The following is a 16,616-nucleotide window of genomic DNA, read 5'->3' on the forward strand; positions in this document are numbered from 1 at the left end:
AGAGCATTTTTCACAAAACTAGAACAACTAGTACTAAAATTTGCATGGAAATACGGAAGACTCCAAATTGCCAAGACAATCCTGAGAAAGAAGAATAAAGATGGGGTTGTCATAATTCCATATTTTAAGATGTATCACAAATCCATAGTAATCCAAACAGTATGGTACTGGCATAAAATAGACACATGGATCAATGGATCAGAGTAGGGACCCCAGAAATAAGCCTCCATTTCTGTTTTAATTAATCTATGACAAAGGAGGCAAGAATATACGATGTGGAAAAGGCCATCTTTTCAATAAATGGTGCTGGGAAAACTGGACAGCTACATATAGAAGAACTATTTGTATTCATACAAGATTTTTGTAATCTATGTTGGGAAATATGAACTGTATTTAAAGACAGCAATAGATATAGTGAAATTAAAAAAAGAAATACTTTCTAACACCATACACGAAAATAAACTCAAAATGGATTAAAGATCTAAACCTGAAATCTGAAATTACAAAAATCCTAAAAGAGAACATAGACAGTAATTTCTCTGATGTGAGCCATACTAACATTTTGGTATATATCTCTTCTAAGGCAATGGAAATAAAAGCAAGGAGAAACTATTGGGATTACATTAAAATAAAAAGCTTTTGCACAGCATAGGAAATCATTTAGAAAACAGAAAACTGACTGAATGGAAGAAGATATTGGTAAATGATATATCTAGTAAGAGGTTAGCAACCAAAATACATAAAGGACTTATTATAACTCAACACCAAAATCACAAACAATCTAGTTAAAAACATGGGCATTGGGCATGAATAGACAGTTTTCCAAAGAAGACATATACGTGGCCAACAGACACATGAGAAGATGCTCAACATCACTCATCATCAGGGTAATGCAAATCAAAGCCACAGGAGATATCGCCTCATAGCTTTCAGAATGGCTAAAATCAAGAAGAAACAGCAAGTGTTAACAAGATGTGGAGGAAAAGGAACCCGTGTGCACTGTTAGTGGGAATGTAAATTGGCACAGATACTGTTGAAAACAATATAGAGGTTCCCCCCAAAATTAAAAATAAATGTGTATTGTAGCTTTATTTATAATAGCCTAGGCATGGAAGTGACCTGAGTGTCCACCAGTAGACAAATGGATAAGGAAAAAGTGACACACACACTATGGAATGTTAAACAGCCATAAAAAAAGATAAGATCATGCCATTTGAGAAACATGGGTGGACCTAGAGGGTGTTAGGCTAAGTGAGTTAAGTGACACTGACAAAGACAAATACTGTATCACACATCAGTGGAATTAAAGAAAAAAAGAATAAATGAAGAAAAAGCAGAATCAGAACTACAAATTCGGAGAACAAACTCAGGTTGCCTGAGGAAAGGGAGTGGGGGTTTGGATAAAATGGAGAAGGGGAGTAGGAGTTACAGGCCTCCAGGTATGGAATGAGTAAGTCATAGGAATAAAAAGAACATAAGGAATACAGTCAGTGATATTGTAATAGTGATGTAAAGGGACAGATGGTAGCAATATTTGTGGCGCACATAGCGTAATGTATAAACTTGTCAGACCACTAAGTTGTAACCGGCAGCTAATGTAGCATTGGGTGTAGCTGTTCCAAAACAAAAAGAGCTCCTTGGAGCTAAGAGGGCCTTAAAGCATGGATGCTGGTTCCTGTTCTTCACATTAGTGGTGGAGGCTGTGAGGAAAAGGCTTTGGGGATTTCTTAGATAGGAGACAAAAAGAGTGAACCGAAAATGAGAAGAGACAAGATGAAAGACAGAATTGGCTTCTTCTGTGGTTCTGTCTACATCTAACTTATGTCTTAATGACTAAAAGATCTATGTTCTTGGGAAATAAGAAGGCAGTACCTGACTTGAAGTGTGCAAATTCTTACCTTGTCATAAGAAACCATAAAATTCTTAACCATCAAAAATTCAGTCTTGGAATGATTTACTGAAGGAGATTATAAAGTCTTTATGTATGCATTTATATGTGCTACGTTTATACATGCATTTGTTATATATGTATGTATCTAATAATCTTTAATGAACAAATATTGTTTGTTCGATTGTCCATCTGTTTCAAAACAAGCTAGTGTTACAGGTTACTGCCTGTCATCTTTCTAATTGATAACATTATATGGATTCAGATAGAATAAGGGAATTCATTATTATCTAGCATGGGGTATTCCCTATGAAAGATTCGCCTCACCCCATCTCCTGGAAGTTTAGCAGAAGGCTAATTGGATATATTCAGACGTGTGAAAGCCGTACCATAGTGGTTCAAAATGAAGAGCACCATATGGGCAGAGTTGAATACTGCTTCCCCTGTTCCAAATGTTTACCTTTACTTGTGTGATATCTCCAGGTTTGTACCTGTTAATTTTAATGCTTCAGTTTTTATTCAGGAATTTTTGACTACATCATTTTCTTTGTCTTTTGGAATATACAAATGGAGATGTTTCTATTAAAAAACTTACAGAATTATTTTCACTCAGTCTTTGAATATCAAATAACAATTAAATTTTTTAATTTGCTTCTTAATTTTTTCTGTATCTTCCAAAATAGGTATTTATTGTTTTAATAATTAGGAAAATTAAATATGACATTTCAAGAGTTTAAGAGCCATAGTAAATCAAAGTGGGAACTTTGATTAAACTTTTAAAATGTATGCTTATAGGGGTGCCTTGGTGGCTCAGTCATTAAGCAACTGACTCTTAATTTGGGCTCAGGTCATGATCTGTGTTTGTGAGTTCGAGCCCCAAGTCAGGCAGGATCTGTGCTGACAGCATGCAACCTGCTTGGGATTCTCTCTCTCTCTCTCTCTCTCTCTCCCTCCCTCCCTCCCTCCCTGTCTTTCTGCCCCTCCCCTGCTCTTGTATGCTCTGTCTCTCTCAAAATAAATAAATAAACTTAAAAAAATAAAATGTGTGCTTATTTAATAACTAATGTTCTCAGCATTTTTTGTGGAAAAAAATCCTTTATTTAAATATATCTTAAATATAATAGTATAGTAAAAAAAAGTGGTATTTATTGCTCTGTGCTAAGACTACAGGTGATACTGCTTTTCATTCATTATAATTTTCTGATATAAACTGGAAAAATATGTATGTCAGAAGATTATAAACTAATACACTTTAAAAGTTTTGTGAAAATACTGCTTTCCATCGCATTATTGTCTAATTTAAAGCAACAGTATAGTAACTTCTAAGTCTCACTGACCCAACTTTAAAAAACTTTATTGTATTTTGTAAGGAAAAGGTAGTGGTGAACAACAAAAATGTAGAAGCTTTACATATATAAGATTTAAAATCTTCAAGTATATATGAAATCTATTCATAGTTTATTACTGTTGACTACTTCCTTACTTGTTTAATTTTTAATTACTTTGAAAATATTACAGTGGTACCACTTTTCATTTGCCAATCAGGCTAAGTGTTATGGTATGTTTTTACATATATTTATAGAATTATATAAAATATTTGTTATAGGAAGGTAAAGTATGAAACTCAGTTGATGTATTGACTATATGGTAAATATATTTTTTATCATTATAAGATGTTGGAAATTTTGCCTACTATGTTTATGACTCAGGGGCACTAATTGCAAGAAAGTAAAATATGTATCATGAGACAATATAATTCTTGTTCTCAGTTTATCATCTGCATGAAGAACATAGGCATAACTACTCCAGTTCATTACCAGTGTATAGACTGCATGGAAATCAGAATGCTTTTGAATGGGATAATATCTGAAGTAGAAGTGAATCATGAGCACTTCTTTAATCACTCTTTGTTCATATTTTTGTACAAAGGTTAATTTCTTTAATAAGGTCTTCTGCTTTAATAGATAGTAATTTCAATGGAAATAATTTTGGATCATTTGTTCTCTAAACTATAAAACTATAATTATAATTATAAGCACTATAAATATAATTGAAAGCATTACAGTGTGGTATAGTCGAGCCTGTTGTATTAACTGAAAATGATCTTTGACAGTGGGACTTGAGAGAAGATCCCCTGCTGTTCCCTTCAGAGCCCTCCAGTAGCTCATCTGTTTCAAAGGACTCTATTTCTCATATCTTCAGGAAGAGTCAACCTGTCTGCAGTTAATGGTGAGTGAAATTGAAACAAAGTTAAAATTCCAATGAGATTTTAGAATTAGGAACTTTCTTTCTTTCTTTCTTTCTTTCTTTCTTTCTTTCTTTCTTTCTTTCTTTCAACTAACGTCAACATGCATTGCTTTTGCTAGAATACTCTTCACTAAGATCCTGAGAGCATGGTGATCAGAATATTTTGGTACTATGTTTCATTTTGCTTTGGTATATTCTAATATATTTTGCATACCTTTATCACCAAAAACAATCTGCATAAGCACAGAAACAATTATGACAGTTCTATACCATCTGCATTAAGTAGTTTGTAACATAAATTTGGTTCAGTCTGGATTTTCTTTTATTGAATACATTAAATACTGATAAAACATTTAATTTTAACACAGGCATATTTGAGAACTCTCTTGGTTGTGTAGTTCCAGTTAAACAGGACAATATATTCAACTATTCATATGTATAATGGATGAGACTCACCCATGACCTATTATGGGTAAATGATCATGGCAGACTTTGAGAAAGCAGAGTAAGGGCAGTTCACTATATGGTTCAAGAAGCAGGCAGACAACCATTAGTAAAAAATATCATGGTAAGTGTTCGCAGATGTAGCAAGTGATGGGAAACACAAAAAGGGACAAGTAATCATGTTTGGGAAGTCAGAGAGAATTTCACATTCTGTGTGTGTGTGTGTGGAGAGGTAATATTTGAGATGTGTGATAAGGCATTCTCCAAGTTACACTGGTGAAGGAGGAGTATAAATTATAGCAATAGAATGTAGCGATCAAGAACTTGTAGTGTAGGAATGGGACACGTTTAATTGAATTCCAGTTTTCTCTTTGAGTGAACCTTTGTGATCTTGACGTTACTTAATTTCCCTGAAAATAAATAGAAATAAAAACAATACCTATCTCATACACGTTTTACGAAGATCAAGAGACCTACTTACAAAATACTTAGCAGTATGACTGGTTGTGATAAATAATAAGTGATAACTAATTACTGGGTTTTATGTAGGGTTGAAAGTCAATAAGTATCATTTATATATTGATGCAAATAGAAAAATAGACAAATGTATTTTTTAACTTGAACACAACTTCCAGAAGAATTAAAAATTGAATGAAGTGCTCCATTAAATAAATTCCATAATACCAGAATAATATAATTCATATGGCTAAAGTAATATATTTAATTACACATGAAAATGTTAAACCATCATAAAATTATGTAAGAGTGAAACACAAGCATAGCGATCGTGGCAGTCAGTGTGAATTCTACTTTCCTACTAAAGACATATATTCACATGGTGCCAAAAATTAAGATCCAATTAATGCTTTATAAAAGAAATCTATGTAAAAAAAAAAAACTCACTAGATTTCTAATGATAAAATGTACATTATTTGAACAGAAATAAAGAAGAACAGTAATATTAGGTGAAATAAAATTGAAGGACAAAAAATAGAACATTTTTTTCTTGTATGCATATTTAACCAGTCATTATTGAGCACACCACATATGAGTGGGCTTCTATGTGGACAGAGTTTGCCTAGGCATTCCAGGGGTAAGCATCCTGAGAGAAAGAGCCAGGTAAATACAAAGCCACTGTTGATGACCTAGTCTTGGAATGTAGGGTCATTTATCCAGTAGTGCATTTGTAGAGATTGTCACATTGTTTCTCTCCTATGTTGAGAAGGTGTGACAAAGTCCTGGAAGAGCACCTGTGTGGGGGATAAGCTTAGGAATCCCCCGGGCTTACACCAGTGGGTTAACAAGGCATAAAGAAATACAAAGCCATAAAATGCTCACAGCCGAGGTTGGGTAAACCAAATTGGCACCCCAAGAATGGGGAGTGCAAAGACACCTCAAGAATAGGGAGGCACAAAGGTGTCAGGAATAGGGAGGTGCAAAGGCACCCCCAAATAGGGAGGGGGTGAAGAGCCCCCCAAAATAGGGAGAGGCAAAGGCCTGAAATAGAAATGGTGCCAAGGTGCCCAATACATAGGAATAACAAAATTAGATATTCAGGGTGAAAGCACCCCCAAATTTAGTACTATAGCAGAAAGCTGCTTTCATAAGAGAATAGGGCCAGGTTAGGTAAATTGGTGAACTGGACTATGGACCACTGTACTGCAGGCAAAGCAGCCTGGAGTGGAGATAGTTAACAAAAGAAAAGGTGCCTTATTAACCGTGAGGTTATGCTCCCTATCTGTCTCATCCTCTAGGCTAGCAAAGATAAATAGGCATGGTGCCTCCTGTCTGCTGTTAACAACCATCTACCCATCTGCCCGGTGCCCAGATTTTGTTTTATATTGACCCAAACCCCAAATACTCTATATCTTCAAAATCCCCTTTTCCCCCGTACATCCCCAAGTTAATGTTCCTAGTTTCTTTTTTCTCTTTGTATACGCCCAACATGTTTGCAAGCCTTCTGGTCTGAAAAAATTAGGGGCAAGGACCCTTATTCAGGACTCTTGTCTCCCCACCCCGCCCCGACATTAGCCATCTCTTATCTTAATCCTGCATCCACTCTTTTGCCAGACAAAAGAGAACTTGAGACTTAGAGTCTATGACACACGTGGAACCAGAAGTATTTCTCTGGCATTTTGAGGGTCCACAGACTATTATAGTCTTACCATCTGATAACAAATAATCACATTCTTCAGGCAAGCAGAATACACTTATTCCATCCCCCAAGAACTCCCCACTGTATCATTTCATTGTGGTACCAGGCTGTATTGGAATTGGTTGATATCAAATAATTGATGCTTGAGAATAGGTAAAGTTTATAGATGCCAAGCCTGCATACCAAGAAATCATGAGAATCCATTCAAATTATTTGAATAAGAAAATGTAGTAAAGTAGCAAGTTACAACATGCAAAAAAAAATTAATACTTTTATTTCCAAGAAATAGCAAGTATGAAAATAAGATAAGGACGCCTGGGTGGTGTCCGACTTTGGCTCAGGTCATGATCTTGCTGTTCATGGTTTGAGCCCCGTGTCAGGCTCTGTGCTTAATGGTTAGAACCTGGAGCCTGCTTTGGATTCTGTTTCCCTCTCCCTCTCTCTCTGCCCCTCCCCTGCTCACACTCTGTCTCTTCCTGTCTCAAAAATAAATAAAAATTTAAAAAAATAAGATAAACAAACTTTTATAACAGCATATAAAATTGGTGTTAAAGGTATGTTAATATTACCTAAATAGAGGGAACGCAAACTGGTGCAGCCAGTCTGGAAAACAGTATGGAGGTTCCTCAAAAAATTAAAAATAGACCTACCATACAACCCTACTACTACTACTAACTATTTCTCCAAGGAATACAGGTATGCTGTTTCAAAGGGGCACATGCACCCCAATATTTATAGCAGCCCTATCATCAATAGCCAAAGTATGGAAAGAGCCCAAATGTCCATTGATGGATGAATGGATAAAGAAGATGTGGTATATATATATACAATGGAGTATAACTTGACAATAAAAAGGAATGAAATCTTGCCATTTGCAACTACATGGATGGAACTAGAGGGTATTATGCTAAGAGAAATTAGAGAAAGACAAATATCATATGACTTCACTCATATGAGGACTTTAAGACACAAGACAGATGAACGCAAGGGAAGGGAAGCAAAAATAATATAAAAACAGGGAGGGGGACAAAACAGAAGAGACTCTAAAATATGGAGAACAAACAGAGGGTTACTGGAGGGGTTGTGGGAGGGGGGATGGGCTAAATGGTTAAGGGGCATTAAGGAATCTATTCCTGAAATCATTGTTGCACTATATGCTAACTAATTTGGATGTAAATTAAAAATAATAAAATTAAAATTAAAAAAATACCTAAATAGATTGTACTGTTAATGTTAGAAGTGGGTCCTATATAATTATTTGCAAAATACAATGAGACAGAAAAGATTAATATCTTTAATACATGATAAACTCCTAAAAAGAAATAAGATGAACACACCGAAAGAAAAAAACAACAAAAGACATGAATAGGCACTGAGAAAATAAATAAATAAATGTTGGACCTACACTGCTGACCAACCTCCTCTGTTCAGTCCTGCTGCCTCCCTTCCTTTCACAGCTATTTATTCCTAGTAAAAATCTTGTACCACCAACTTAATTTTAACATCTGCTTCCGGAGAACCCAGACTGACAGTGGGGATAAATACACTCTCTTTATCCAAACGATTTTACAACTGGTAGGTTATTCTAAAGAAATGATATGAAATGCACTTATGAACATAAATTATATATACAAGAGTGTAATCAGCTTATATTAAAAGTGAAAACTTATAATTGTTCAAATAACTTACCATTTGGCATTAATTAATTTAAATTAATGAATTAATAATGGTTGGCTATGCATATTTATTTATTTTACAGATTGCCCTAGGGGCACCTGGGTGGCTCAGTCAATTGAATGTCTGGCTCTTGATCAGGGCTCAGGTCATGATCTCATGGTTCCAGCCCCACGTCAGGCTCTGTGCTGACAGTGCAGAGCCTGCTTGGGATTCTCTCTCTCCCTCTCTCTCTTCCCCTCCCTCACTCATCTCTCTCTCTCTCTCTCTCAAAATAAATAAATAGAACTTAAACAAAAATTTAAAAGCAGATTAGTTTATAGCTTTAAGTGAAAAATTTAGATTATATTTTCAAATGAATCCAATTATTTTGACATTTATGAATTTATTTAAATTATTTAATATTTATATTGTATGGAATATTTATATATTTGATACTGTTTGTGGGCTTTTGATATATATAATTATTTACATATGTTAATATAGTTCTAAAAGAAATTGTAGAAAGTAAGAGAAAAAGATTTGAGGGATATATCATGAAATATTTTGGTGTTTATTATCTGGTGGGGATATGGACGACTATTATTTTCTGTCTAATTTTCTATACTTCGGAATTTTCCTACAATTGCTATGAATTATTTTTGTTTATAAAAAAACATATACAAACGTGTTTAACCACTCTTTCATTTTCACGTTGATCCACTTATTCTTGCCACATTTGTTCACCCAAATTTGCTTCACTGGTCACAAACAGGAGTATGTGTGTATATAAAAATGAATGCCAGGGGGTGGGGGGCAGGGTGGACTAAGATGCAGCATAGGAATATCTTAAACTCACCTGTCTTCCACAGACACACCAAACCTACAACTGTATATGAGACAATTCCCTCTGAAAAAGACTTAAAAATTGGCTGACCAGCTTCTTTACAATAATTTTAAAAGGCCACACTGAAATAGGTAGGAGAGGCAGAGACATAGTCTCAACAAAAACCCTACCTGAGGCTTGGTGACACACATTGAAAGGTATCTTACAAATCTGAAGGTTCTCCCTGAGGACCAGGGTTTTTTTTTTTTTTTTTTGGTCTCACATCCAGCACCCCAACTCTTGGGATCTGCACTAGAGATGAGTCCTCTAATGTCCAGCTTTGAAAACCAATGGGGCTAAAATTTAGGAGACCCAAAAGGCTGGAGGGAGTGGAGATACTGCCTTCAGAGATTGCACATACTCACTTGAAGTTGGGCCCAGGTCAAAAGCAGCAATTTGAAAGACATCTAGATTATATGTAAAGAAGATTCACATGTTAATCTTGTAGTATCTGCCACAGGGCAGAGACCTGTTGGGACTCTCTCAAGGGACAGAGGTACTAGAGGGTGCCAGTTTTGTGCCTTCTCTCTGCTTTGCTAGTGCCAGCAGGTGCATGTAGAGCCTGTACTCTCCTGCTTACCCACTGTAAAGCTGGCATGCATGCCCTGGACCTCTGCTCTCCCCGTGTCTCACTAAAACCAGTGAGCATGTGCAGTCTACCTAAGGGGTGGTCCTTAATCACCTGGCTCTGTTTGATAGGGAAGCTTCTGCTCCTGGGGCCTATGGGACAGTAACAACTGAAGAGACCGTTCTTGGTAGACTACCACAAGGGCACTGCACAGACAAGACTGAACACATCCCCAGTCTTTATTTAAAGGAGGCCTGTTTTCTTATTCAGGAACTTGGCCTGAGGCTGGCAGGATTCTGGTTTGTCACATACCTAGAGGCTAGAGGGGTGTTCTCAGGGAATGTGGGCTTGGGATTGCATATTTGTACTGTTGTTCAGCCTTTATGGTACCTCCCAGAAAGAAACTATACACTTGTCTAGATCTCTGATATTTCCAACTAACCCAGGGAATACCTCCAGATCACCTGGTCTAGAGGCCAGCAGGATTTACAATTGGGGTCCCACAAGACTGTATATATGTTCATACCTTAAAGCTGCTGCCTGAGGTTTTAGCTTCCAGTCAGCCAAAAATTAGGTGCTGACTGAGACTCCCTCCATTTGGAACATAGACAGAGCTTGGAACAACCTCAACATTTGGAATTTGCCAAGAATAAACCATGATAGACAATCACAAATGTTCAACAAAAAAACAAGAATTAGGGCAAGATTGAGCAATAATTTGTTGTTTATTGTTAAGCAATGCTAAAGCTATATTTTTAAATATCAGAGAATCAAGTAATTTTTTTCTCATAAGATTTTGTGTTTCAATCAAACTTTCTTAATTAAAAAACAGTACGTTGAAATCATGTAATATTTGACAATTTTTTAAAATATGTACTCTATTTTTGCCTTCACTTAGAAATTTAAACTTTTTTCTTCTGAAAACATAGAAATATTTTACATAGTAATCTTTGTTTTCAGGTAACTGTGGAAAGAAATGTAATCATGTCATAGCCCATGAATGATTTTGTGGTTATGTTTCATTTATCATGTTCACTGAAGCATTATATGAATATGCATAATCTTGCTTTCTTTGCTGAGCTTTTACATTGTTATTTCACAAGTAGATGAAAAGTGCTGTATTTTAGATGGTTCGCTGTATTCTCAGTCGTTGTTTTTGTTTTTTTTTTTTTTTTAATTTTGTTTTTCTGAAATTCAAGGGCATTATAGATTGATTTATTTTTTTATACATATGCTCTGCCTTTTATAGTTAATTTAGAATATGCCATTTCTAATGTCTTTAGTGAATAATATAATCATACTCTCAATTCTTTTGCTTTGACTTATCTAGAAAATCCTTCGTACATTACTCTATCAATAAAATTGTTTGATTTTTTGTTATTAATGGCAAAGATAAATCACATATTGTAATCCTTTTTGCTATGCACAATAACTCGTTTACTTGCGTTTACTATAATTCTATACAGCAGTGTTTCTTTTTTCCTTTTTGAACATTAGCAAACTGAAGGCCACACAGATGGTAAATACCGTATCAGGATCCAAACTCAGGAAGTGACTTTAGGGACCTCAAGATGTTAACCTCTAACTTCTACCAAAGAATAAGATGATAATCATATATTGATTTTATCCCTAAATGCCTTTATTCGTTCAAGACATCAAAAAATACTGTGTGCATACCAGTTTTCAAACATCCCTCCCAGGGATTCAGGTGCATAGTAAATGTTAGAAGGCTCCTTCTCTTAGTTCGCTCTTCTAGTAGGAAAAGGCATAATCAACACATGACCAAATATATAACATGGTTTGAGGAAGTGTGAAGTGCATCAAAGAAGATTAAATAGTGTCCTGGGATAGAGGTTGACTGGGGAGTGTTATGTTTGATAGGATAATCAGGGAAGACTTTTCTTTAAAGGAAACATTTATTCACAGATTTGAAAGTTTAGACGGAGCCATCCATATAAAGACCCTGGGAATGAGCATTTCAGGCAGGGTAGACAAATAAGTTTAAAGTCCTTCATGTGAAAACAGGATTGGGTTTTAGAAATACTAACAATTATTATGGCTGACTTGCTACTATTTTAGGTAAGAGATTTAGCATTGCTAGAAATTTAAGCATCCCCTGATATAATACTGTAAAATCATAAAAACAAGCAATATATAATAAATATCAAAAACCAGATAACTATAACTTGAAGTAAAGATAATTCCTTTGACATTATTATCAATGTATAAATTCCTCAAATACTGACAGTGAATTAGATTTGAAAATCTTTTCAAAGGAGACAGAAGGAAAGTCTCTACTGAGAACTCATCTAAAATTCTACCTGATTTTATAGACTGGATTCTGAGAAGCACGAAGACCTAGAAGTTTTGTGGGGAGGGGCTTTTGTCGGGAGAGAGAGATTTTATGGATTTTAATAGTACCCATTGGGTTAACATTCATTTTCTGTTCTACTTGAGAGTTGAGAAATGGATTAATTGATTGATTTTTATTTTTTCAATGTTTTTAAGAGAGAGAGAGAGAGACAGTGCAAGTGGGGGAGGGGCAGAGAGAGAGGAAGACACAGAATCTTAAGCAGGTTCCAGGATCTGAGCTGTCAGCACAGACCCTGACGCAGGGCTCAAACTGCGAGATCATGACCTGAGCCAAAGTTGGACACTCAACCTACTGAAGCACCCAAGCGCCCCGAGAGATGACAAATTTAAATAATTGGAAAGGAAAATATTTCAGTAAGTTTTGTAAGCCCTATATTATAGTTAAGAAAGGCATTTTGCATATATAGCTTTGGTTAGGGTGGTTCCTTTAAGAAGCTCCCCAACAAACAGAATGATGTAACTTTAACCTCATACCTGAGTGCATACATACATGGGGTGCTCATATCTGACTCCACTAACCGCTTTTGTCCTTGCCCTCCTGTTTTCAAATGGTAACATAACTTTATTTTATCCATCCCCTCATTTCCTAAAACTCTGTTAATATTTTCCCCTTTCCTTCATCCTTGATTTCCCTCTTTTCTATTACTAGCAGATAAAATAGCCCTAAATTTGTAAATTTGTTTTTTTATCTTCACTTCTTACTAATACAAATAAAAAAAATACTGCAAAAAAAATCTAAGGAAATCAAACAAAAAGAAACATTGCATAGCATTTTTTTATTTTAATTTTTTTAATGTTTATTTTTGAGAGAGATTATGAGTGGGCAGGGCACAGAGAAAGAGAATCAAAAGCAGACTCTAGGCTCTGAGCTGTCAGCACAGAGCCCAATGCGGAGCTAGAACTCAGGAACCACAATGTCATGGCTTGAGCTGTAATCCAGTGCCTGACTGACTGAGCTACCCAGGCATCTTCAAAAATTTTTTTAATGTTTGTTTATTTTATCACATGGCATTTTTAATGTAATTTGGAGAATATCTGCTATTTCCATACAAAGATACTCATTTATCAAATTCCTGATGATGTTTATATTTGAGGTTTTAAGTTCTTAAACTTACGTGATTAATTTATACAATTATATCCCTTAATATAAATTAATAGAGTGAAATTTCAGTTTCTTAATTTGTTTATTTAACCTTTAAACTCTGTTCTTGTGAAGCAAATTAGCTTTGTCATCTTTTCATTCTGTTGTATATATATTTTTTATGTTTTTCAGCTTCCTCAACTATTTTCGAGTGTTTTTCAAGGAGTAGCTAAGGCCCTTGCATATAGTGTAAGCATGAGACTAAAAGAATGTAAATGTTCATTATCTATGTTTCATGAAAGAAAGAATTGACTTTTCTAATGAGATCTTAAAATATAGTATGAATCTTTTATCGAATTACTTTTAAAATGTCGAGATTTTAAAGTTAAAAATTATAAATAGAGAGGACCAATATATAATTACAGTTCTATTATGTACCCTGAAACATTTTCATGGATAAGATATATGCCATAAAATGGCCAATTAATTATTTTCTCTTAGAGAAACAATTCCTAATTAGAAGGCTACCGAGAAATGAAAAAGAAAAAAATATATATGTACTGTTTTTACTCAGGAAGTGTTTGGTGGAAGTCTGGATACACTACATCTTAGATAAGGAAAGGGTAACAAAGCAATGAAATACCTGGTTTAAAAAAAAGTGTAATTTTCTGAAATAGTTTAATATTAGAGTTTGCAATACAACTTTTAATTTGAGACATACTAATCATTATTTTTTATATTCATGACTTACTAGTTATGTGCCGGGAAGTATATTTGCTGGATGTCGAATTAGATATTTTTCTTTATATTTACTATGTGGCAAGGTTGGTTATAATGATCTATTGTTCTGTTATTAACATTTTGGCCTGCTACTCTCTACCCCTGTAAATATAAATTCTTTTAAGTCACAGGAGAGTATAATACAAACAGAAAAAGAAAGCTATTCAAAAATCCAGAATTGTCAACTGGTACTCAGTTTATTTGTATTGTACAAGTCCATCTTCCTTGCTTTATTTCTAGCCTCTATTCTTTGTAATTATGATTTTTAACTTTGAAAATATTTGGAGCCAAATTGTGATTATTTTAGATGAGATGAATTACACAGGAACAGTCTAGAAAAAATACCTGGTCTGTGTTCGTTCTATGAGGAAAAGACTTAAAGAACATTTATATAAGCAATATGAGCAAAGTATGAGAGCTTCTAAATGTCCTGGAATGTTTTACACACACACACACACACACACACACACACACACACACACACACACACACAGTGTATTATGGATATGTCATACATATTACATACCATATATTATGTGTATATTATGGCTGTGTTCATATTTATATTTACACATTCCAGATGAAGGATGCTAAAAAGTCACAGTTCTTTGAAGGATGTTGGTAAGTTAATATATATTCCGATCAATGGAAATGCAAGCTGGTGCAGCCACTCTGGAAAACGGTTTGGAGGTTCCTCAAAAAAGTAAAAATAGAACTACCCTACGACCCACAAATTGCACTACTAGGCATTTATCCAAGGGATACAGGTGTGCTGTTTCGAAGGGACACATGCACCCCTATGTTTATAGCAGTACTATCAACAATAGCCAAAGTATGGAAAAAGCCCAAATGTCCATTGATGGATGAATGGATAAAGAAGATGTGTGTGTATGTCTGTGTGTATGTCTGTGTGTATATATATTTATCTTATATATATACACATACACACACATACGTACACACACACACACACACACACACACACACAATGGAGTATTCCTTGGCAATCAAAAAGAATGAAATCTTTCCATTTGCAACTATGTGGATGGAACTGGAGGGTATTATGCTAAATAAAATTAGTCAGAGAAAGACAAAAATCATATGACTTCACTCATATGAGGAGTTTAAGAGACAAAACAGATGAACATGAGGGAAGGGAAACAAAAAGAATATAAAAACAGGGAGGGGGACCAAACAGAAGAGACTCATAAATATGGAGAACAAACTGAGTTACAGGAGGGGTTGTGGGAGGGGAGATGGGCTAAATGGTTAAGGGGCACTAAGAAATCTACTCCTGAAATCATTATTGCACTATATGCTAACTAATTTGGGTGTAAATTTAAAAACCTAAAAAATAAAATTAAAAAAAAAAGAATGTATATACCCATGCTTTCCAAAAAAATGTGTGTATGTATGTATGCATGTGTGCATATAAATATATATATGCATATTCATATCAGGAGCACTAGAAAAGAAAGGAAGCTTTGTGGGCTTTTAATGTGTTTCAGGCATTATTCTAGATGCATTTTTATACATCAGCTTACCTAAGCTTTATTAAAATGCTGCAGTGGTGATATTTCAGCACACTTTGCTTCAGAAAACCTAAAATGACTTAATTAATTTGATTTAAATCACATAACCCCATTTGAGTAATTTCTACCAAATACTTCTACAATGAATTCAGATATATTCTGGTAACTTTCATGATTGCTATTGCATATATTTAGCCACTACAATGAGTCCGCAAATCATCAGACCAAACCGGTTGCCCTACCTCTCAGTTTGCTAAACCTACTTGACACATATGAAGTATGGCCTGTTTTCCTGACCCTCATGTTTTCAGGTCTCTCATTATAATTAGAATTACAAACCTGTAAATGGTGGAGTCATCTCTAAGTTTTGATCCAAATCTAAATATTTGGGCTTCTGGAGAACTGAGAAAAACGTAAACTGAGTCTAGAACTGGTAACCTGGGGAGGAATAGCCATTGGAGTATCTTCATTGGCTGAAGAAAGGAAAAGTAGGTGTGAAGGACCTGGGATTCTTGTTCTCACCTGGGGTCTAATTTTCAGTTGCTTTCCTGACCCAGAATTTGTTCCACTCCCTGTAACCAAATATGGCTGTGTGAATTCTACTTTCTGAGAAGATTTCTCATTTTATTTCCCCACACTTATCTGTTTGTTCATTTTTTTTTTTGCTTTTGGTAATTTTATTTTAAAGTTCTGAAGGCTTCACTTGTTCTCTAGTTGCCATTGTTATGGATTATAACTTTCTATAGCTTGTTCTTTCTTCATAGCTGGATAAACTTAAGGAAGGATTTTTTTTTCTCTAAATAGTTTAGTTTAAATTCAATAATTGCTTAATTTTCCTTTTTTTCTACGCTGATTCTATTTCCTCTAGCTTGTCTTCACTGTTAATTTCATGCCTTTGTTTGGTAATAAAGCCATTATTAAAATATTGGGTGATTTTTTAGTGTCTCTTAATATGTAAAATAGAGAAACTACAAATATTTGTGATCTTCAACAGAATTTAGGAAATAGT

The 16,616-nt window shown here is 34.8% G+C and overlaps 1 long non-coding RNA gene across 2 annotated transcripts in view; it reads left to right on the top strand.

Annotated features, from left to right (window-relative positions):
• LOC113604705 (uncharacterized) overlaps positions 1 to 16,616 on the top strand; it is a 219,172-nt gene that overhangs the window by 77,171 nt on the left and 125,385 nt on the right. For both annotated transcript variants that reach the window (XR_008295881.1, XR_008295882.1), the window contains exon 3: positions 4,002 to 4,117. This is a non-coding gene — a long non-coding RNA (uncharacterized LOC113604705). The remainder of the gene's footprint in view (positions 1 to 4,001; positions 4,118 to 16,616) is intronic.

Source organism: Acinonyx jubatus, chromosome B1 (genome assembly GCF_027475565.1).
Source record: "Acinonyx jubatus isolate Ajub_Pintada_27869175 chromosome B1, VMU_Ajub_asm_v1.0, whole genome shotgun sequence".
Lineage (NCBI taxonomy): Eukaryota > Metazoa > Chordata > Mammalia > Carnivora > Felidae > Acinonyx > Acinonyx jubatus.